Raw genomic sequence first — 7464 nt, 5'->3', positions numbered from 1 at the left:
AGTTCACGCTCACAGGAGACCGTCCGATTAGTCACTGCTGTCCTGCTCCGCCCCTCCTTTTCCTCTAGGATTCCCATCATCCCCGCCTTTCCCGTTGGAAGGCCTCCTCCTTTGACGTTTCTTCCTGTTCGTTATTAGAATAGAACATATGCTATTTAGGGAACTGAATCCTTCAGAATAAAGGTGCATTATAAATCTACTAAACAAGATCTATAGAAGGCAGAATACATATTTGATATAGAAGCAGCTCCCATTTTGAGTCTATGTGTAAATTTCGAAAAAGAAAACACACTTAACAAAGTTTAGAATAACAAATAAAACTCATTTTTCACCCTAACCGGTTTGGCTCAGTGGATGGAGCGTCGGCCTGCGGACTGAAAGGTCCCAGGTTCTATTCCGGTCAAGGGCATGTACCTCGGTTGCGGGCACATCCCCAGTAGGAGGTGTGCAGGAGGCAGCTGGTCGATGTTTCTCTCTCATTGATGTTTCTAACTCTCTATCCCTCTCCCGTCCTCTCTGTAAAAAATTCAATAAAATACATTTAAAAAATAACAACTCATTTTTCAAGGCAGCATAAAACTTCAGATTACCATTTTCAGACCTATGACGGCTCTGTGAGCGGTCCAGCGTATCACAGCGCCCTGGCCAGTGTGGCTCAGTGAGCATTGCCCCAAGCAGAGAGCTTGCTGGTTTGATTTCTGGTCAGGGCACCTGCCTGGGTTGTGGGCTCAATCCCCAGTAGGGGACGTGCAGGAGGCAGCCAATCCATGTTTCTCTCCCTCTCCTTTTCTCTCTCTAAAATCAATATATATATATACACACACTTTATATATACATACACACACACATATACCGATAGATAGATAGATAGATAGATAGATAGATAGATAGATAGATAGATAATATATATACGTCACTTAGTGTTTTCTTCCTGTCTATTTCTATTCCAGTTTTTTCTTCTATGAAACTCCCTCTCACTGTAGAGGCTGACACCCACTCCGCCCCAGTTCTCCAGGGCCAGTGCTAGTCACTTGCCAATGGGAGCAGCAAGAGAGTTAGTCTGCTGAGGGGGTGACGGTGAGAGCGTCTCAGAATGGCTTTACTTCCCTGTTCAAGGAAGTGATGGAAGGGGAGTCACTGCCCCTGCCTTTGGTCACAGTGGTGTGAGGACACAGCATCAGAGCAGTGGCAGGAGGGGATGCTCACAGACAAAAGCCAACAAGCCGAGCAAGCGAGCGAGTGTGGTGGAGTAGAGAGCTGAGACTGCGCAGGCCTCCGCGGCTGGCAGCCGGCCCAGCTTCCTTCCCCCTGACGCCATAAGCGTCTTCCTCGTTTAGGACACTTTTAGCTGGAAATTCTGTTACTTGTCATGGGAAACATCCCAATACATGCTCAGGCAGACTTCTGGGCCTCTCCTATGGGCAGGGCTTTAATCACAGCAAACACATGTCAGGGGGAGGGGAAGAGGGAGTTACTGAAATGAAATAAGTCACAACTATTTTTCATCTAAGACTTTGCTTAATACAAGCAAAAATATATCTAATTTCAGGCAGAAAGACTTTAGAGGCAAAATATGATTAACAACATTAGCAAAAATTAGAAGTATATTAGTTGAATTATTAACACTTTCCATGCCTCATAATCTCTGTTCAAACATGACTAATCTAGAAATTATGATTTTTGTTGTTAAAACAGTTCAGAACAGATAGACTCGTGTCAGTTTTCTTCATTCAAATAAAATACTGTTTTTATTATAAATAAAACCTTATACATTTCCCAACAGTTGCTTATACTTTCTTTCCATTCCCAAGATCAATAATGACCTCCTGGAAAGCGAAGGGAGTCAAACCCCTGCACAACACTCCAAGCATTCTTGGATGCAGCCAGATGCAGAACAGAATGGACGGCGTGTTGGAAACAGAAGTCACTGAGATCTGACAGAGCGAGAGAGCGAGGCGGGGCGGGCAGGAGGGGGGCATACCAGCAGAGGAACCAAGTAGGAGACTTATCTCTATCTCCATCTCCCAGGCCCACATGCCCCCTTTTAGAAAATACTTGAGTTCTTTCCAAAAACACATGAAAGGAAATAGATTGAAGAGTTTTCTGGATGGACTGTGGCACTGGGGACATTCTGCAGTACGTGATCAGGAGCTGAAAGCGAGAGGTGGAAATCCCTGTTTTAGCTGAATGGAAGAGCTCCAGATTCACACAAATCTTTTTCATTGCCCGTAAATGACTAAAACACACACATAAAAAAAAAAAAACAATTAAAGAATTTCATTAAAAGGTTATCTGCAGTTTATAGCTTTCCCTGAAAGAAAAGAAAACACTTTCAAATATAATTATCTTACTATAAACTGTTTTAATAAAACTTAATCCCGTGTGGCAGGGGGGGGGGGGAGGGAAGCCGGCTTATGGTAGATGGTTGAGAATAACCGATTGAGAAACCATGTTTCCTGAGGGTGTGTTGGCTGCAAAGGAGACCGTGGCAGAGGCTCCTTAGAAACTGAGCGGCGTGGAATTGGAGGGGGTCCAGGCAGGAGACAGACGAGGGCCCCCACGCTGGGAAAAAGCATTTACAGCGGGAATTGTATAAAGGAAGAAATGATGGCATGCAGCGCCTGTAATCTTTATGGCATTGCAGCAACAGACTAAATCTTTATGAAAGAACCAAAAGTAGTAGAACTTAGACTATTTCAATGCATTTAATTAAATGCTCTACCTACCTAGAAACCAAGTGGGAGCTCCTAAACAATTTCTGACACGAGCTAAATTTTACTTGTGATTCATAATGACTGGTGGTAATCCCATGGCAGTCATGGAAGAGTAATTGGTTATGAAGAGCAGGAACTCCAGAAGTAAAAAATGCAGAGGCTGAAAATGGGTTTGTAATCTTTTTCACGCCAGGTGGAAATGGTTAAATGGAAATAAAGCACTTAGGTCATTAAAATAATATAAAGGAAGCTCTTTATTATACATTGGTCTTATTTTCAATAAAAACATGTCATATTACAGCCACATGAATTACTTTAAAATGCACACTCAGTATTTTAGTTGGGATTACAACTTTGTCTAAAACGCTACTTACTGTCAAGCATGGAACTTGTAAAACTCAAAGGTTTTGAGTCACTTGGGTAAATATTAAGGCACACTGTGGGCTCTCGCCCAGATGGACTGAGCCGGTCTCTGGAGGGTATGCCTTGGGAGTCTGCGTGTCCGATGCTGTACGTGTACTTATGACCCGCACTGCAGGCATTCTGGGGAGAATGCTGACTTCTTCACTAGCTATAGCTCAGGTCCCCCAAGCATCAGAGCTTCATTCTGCCTTAGACATGGACATGGGGTGTTTACCAGAAGTCCACAGCAACATCTGTAGGCACAGTGGGCAACTGCTTCAAAAAGGAAATGAATGTTGTCCTTTTCACCCACTCCTTTTGGTGTGAAATGTATGGGCTGGTATTCACATCCAGTTACAATCGTCTCATGTCAGTTTAATGGTGAGCCCAACTACAGCGTTCTCACCCTACTGACACCTGGTGGGCAAACTCTTTTCTGTTTTCTAGTGGAACCATGGAGAGCAAGTCTGCATAATGTCCTAGACCAGTGGTCGGCAAACTGCGGCTCGCGAGCCACATGCGACTCTTTGGCCCCTTGAGTGTGGCCACGAAGTTTCAATCGCACTGTACGTGTGCGCCCGCACGTGGTATTTTGTGGAAGAGCCACACTCCAGGGGCCGCAGTTTGCCAACACTGTGACCTAGGAGGCTTCCAACAACAGTTTTGCAGATGCCCTGTGTACATGGGGTTTGGTTTCGTTTAGTTAGTTTAGTTCATGTCCTAGAAAGAGACAGACAAATGCTGGCGTCCTTTAAGGACAATAGACTGCAATAATCAACGTGTTAATCCCATCTGCTTCTCCAGAGAAGGCAGCAATGTTCCTTGAGGATGTCAAAGGACCAACACGTCTTCCTAAATCTGGCCGCACTCCTGGTTCTGTCTTCCCGTGTTTTTCCTTCTGGCTGGTGTCTTTGTCACCACAAGAAGCTTAGGCAGGGTGCTCACCTGTTCACACCTTTAACACACAGTACTGGCCAAGTACTCTAACGCTCTTTGTACAGTTGTGATTTTATTTTATTTTACTAGAGGCCCGGTGCACGATTGGGCCAGAGGGAGCGGGGAGGGCAGCTGGGGGAGGGGCCTTGGGCGGTTGGCCGGCCCCACTTCCTGGTTGAACTCTGGGTTAAACTCCCGGTGGAGGGGACAATTTGCATATTAGCTTTTTCTTATATAGGATTTTATGTATGTATGTATGTATGTATGTATTTATTTATTTATTTTTGTATTCTCCAAAAAAATAGAGTAAAAAATAAAAACTCTTTATACAGTTATACCTTGACTTTGAAATAAGACATTGCTAAAGAGTAAGTGTAGTGTTTTCTAAACTATGTATTATTGTGGTGTTAATACATTTTATTTGGGAAAAAATAAAAATCATTATCAGGCTTAAGTTTGGGTGGAGTATATGCACAAGGCAAATGTCTCATCCAGATTCTTCAATACCAAGGACGGAGGATTATTACGGAAACACCGCAGCCTCAGCAGAGTGAGAACGAACCCTTGCATCGAAACACTGGGTAGGAAAAGTTTCACGTCAGCCGCCTATTGCTGTATAACAAATTACTCCTAATCTTCGCAATGAAAAGAATACGCACTTCCTGTCTTACATGTTTTGAGCGTCAGGAATGTAGGGGCAGTTTAACGAGGGGGTTCTGGTTCAGGGCCTCTCCGAGGTCGTAAACACAATGGCAGCCAGTGCTGAAACCACCTGGGAGTTCTATTGGGCAGATCTGCTTACTCCCAGAGGTCTCTCCACAGAGCTGGTCACAACATGGTAGCTGGCTTCCCCCAGTCCCAGTGACCGAGAGAGAGAGAGAGAGAGAGAGAGAGAGAGAGAGAGAGAGAGAGAGACTGGAAGCCAGTCTTTTTATAACCTAACCTTGGAAGTGGCGCCTCATCACGTCTGCCATCTACTATGCGTTGGAAACAAGTCTCTATTTCCAGCCCACACGGAAAGGGAGGGGTTGATGACAGCAGGGCCTGAGCACCAGGAAACAGAGGGGACCACGGAGGCCATCCTGGAGGCCGCCTGCTCCAGACTTCTTGACCGCAGACATTCTTAAGTGTTGAGTCTGCTGTTCATCACTGTGAGCATCTAATGGGGGGAAGACAGTCAGCTGCATGTCCCAACTGTGGGATCTGGGATTTCCTCCATCTGCCCTCGTTCTGCCAACTCACCTCCGGGCCAAGGACAGTCCTTGGGCAGCCAGGGAGTCGGTGTGGAATGCAGAGCCCCAGGCTCCACCTTAGACCCACTGGGCTCATGGGAAGATTCTTTGTTGCAGAGTCGACTTTATCTGGTATCAGTATAGCCACTCAACTTTCTTGTTTTTGTTTGCTTTTTTTTTGTTTTTGTTTTTGTTTTTGTTTTGGGGGGGGGGTCGGAGGAAGGAGAGAGAGAAACGCATTTGTTGCTCCACTTTATTCTGTCTTCATTGGTTTCTTCCTTTCCGTGCCCTGACCGGGCCTGAACCCGAAACCGTGGCATATCCGGATGATGCTCTTAGCCAACTGAGCTACCCGGCCAGGGCCCCACTCACCTTTCTTTTGATTGGTATTTGCAATACGTTTTTCTTCCTTTTCTTTTTAATCTATATAAGTATATCTTTACACTTAAGGTGTATTTCTAATAAATAGTATATAAATAAGCTTTTCCAATATGACAATGTTTGCCTTTTAATTTGGGTTTTGAGACTTTTCTATTTAATGTAATTATTGATATGATTGGGTTAAAACCTGCCATCTTTTGTTCTCTATTTGTTCATCCTTTCTCCCTATATTCTTGCCTTCGTTTAGATATTTTATTGTTTCATTTTATTTCCACTTTCCATAGTACTGTTGCCGGTAAATGTAATAGCTTCTTTTGGCGAGGAGCAGATTTTTGGCGAGGAGCAGGTTTTTGGCGTTTGTTGTGGGGTGCGGCCACAACATTAGTTACAGAGAAACAGAATTTCCGGAGGATGAGGCCCAGAAATCAGGATTTTAAAAAGATTCCCAGGTGATTCTAATGTGCAGCCAAGGTTGAGAACCACTGCAATAGAACATCCAGCACTTTCCAGGTGTGTCCTCTCAGGGTTGTGGTCTCCACTGATTGGCCGGCACCAGGGCACGGGGTCATTATCCAACTGGTCCTGAGGGCAGCTGGGCTGGTTTTGCTGCTTTTCTGGGCCTGGAGCTGAAACACAACTGAGGCCTAGAGGTCATCTCCAGGGGGGAAAGGTCAGGGGGTCCAGACCTCAGGCCCAGGCATCTGCAAGGGGAGGAAAGGTCACCCTGGGGCGAGGTCCGCCCCTCCAACTGACTGTCCATTGCTAGGCCCGTGGGCTGTCCACCCTGGTGACCTGTACCTGCCCATGGTCCTTGCTCTGCTCACGGCTAACTGCTGCCACAACACCTTCCTGTGAAGCCAGAGAAAGGCGAGTCCCACTCAGAGTGTTAGGGAAAGTGAGACTATCGTAGAGGATGCTCACTGTCACACTGGGGTCTCAGATACGTCAGCAGAAGACCAGGATTAGGAAAAAGGAACTGACCTTTATTCTAGTAAATGTTTAATATGAACACTGAATCCCATTAAAGGGTCTCCAGGGCCTCAGGAGCGTCTGTTTTTTTAAGTACAAAATTATTCAAGGCTGGGAGTTCTATACTAATTATCAATATTAGTATGGATTGTTCTATACTATTTTTCCAGTTTTATTGAGATATAATTGACATGTGTTAGTTTTAGGTGTACAGCATAATGGTTTGATATGTCTATATTTCAAAATGGTCATCAAAATAAGTTAATATCCATCACCCAAATTTCTTTCTTATGAGAATTTTTGAGACCTACTCGTAGCAACTTTCCAATGTAAGGTGCAGTGTTGTTCACTTCAGTCACCACGCTGTACCTCACAGCAGAAGAACTCGTTGATCTCATAACCTTCCATCACCTTCACCCATTTCGCCCCCTCACCCCGTTCCTGTCCCTCCCCTCGGGGAGCCACCGATCTGTTTTGGTTTATTTTGGGTTGTTTTTTTTTTCTGTTTTGTTTCAACGCAAGGTCATCCTAAGGGGCGTGTTACATGGGTGAGCGGGCTGTGCCAGCCCCTGGATCCTGAAACGCGGTGTTCCTGAGCTTACCCTACACTGCGCTTTAAGCAACCACCTGGCCCCCTTGTGATTGCGCATTACAAAGAGGAAAAGAAAAACCAAAGGGAAAATAAAGAAACTGACTTTTACTCCTAAAAGGGGAAGTTGCTGAAGGGCCTGCCCCCGGGGCGCCCTCCCTGCAGGCGCGGAGGATGGGGCTGAGTCACCGGAGGGAAGATCTGCATCGACAGCCACCGCGCGGCCCTCCCCAGCCCGCCC

The 7464-nt window shown here is 45.5% G+C and overlaps 1 protein-coding gene across 1 annotated transcript in view; it reads left to right on the top strand.

Annotated features, from left to right (window-relative positions):
• Window positions 1–7464, top strand: part of NEMP2 (nuclear envelope integral membrane protein 2) — a 31657-nt gene that overhangs the window by 1042 nt on the left and 23151 nt on the right.

The sequence above is a fragment of the Myotis lucifugus genome, unplaced genomic scaffold (genome assembly GCF_000147115.1).
Source record: "Myotis lucifugus unplaced genomic scaffold, Myoluc2.0 scaffold_3, whole genome shotgun sequence".
Lineage (NCBI taxonomy): Eukaryota > Metazoa > Chordata > Mammalia > Chiroptera > Vespertilionidae > Myotis > Myotis lucifugus.
Note: the sequence above shows the minus strand (reverse complement) of the source record. Positions and strands in the feature narration are given on the sequence as shown.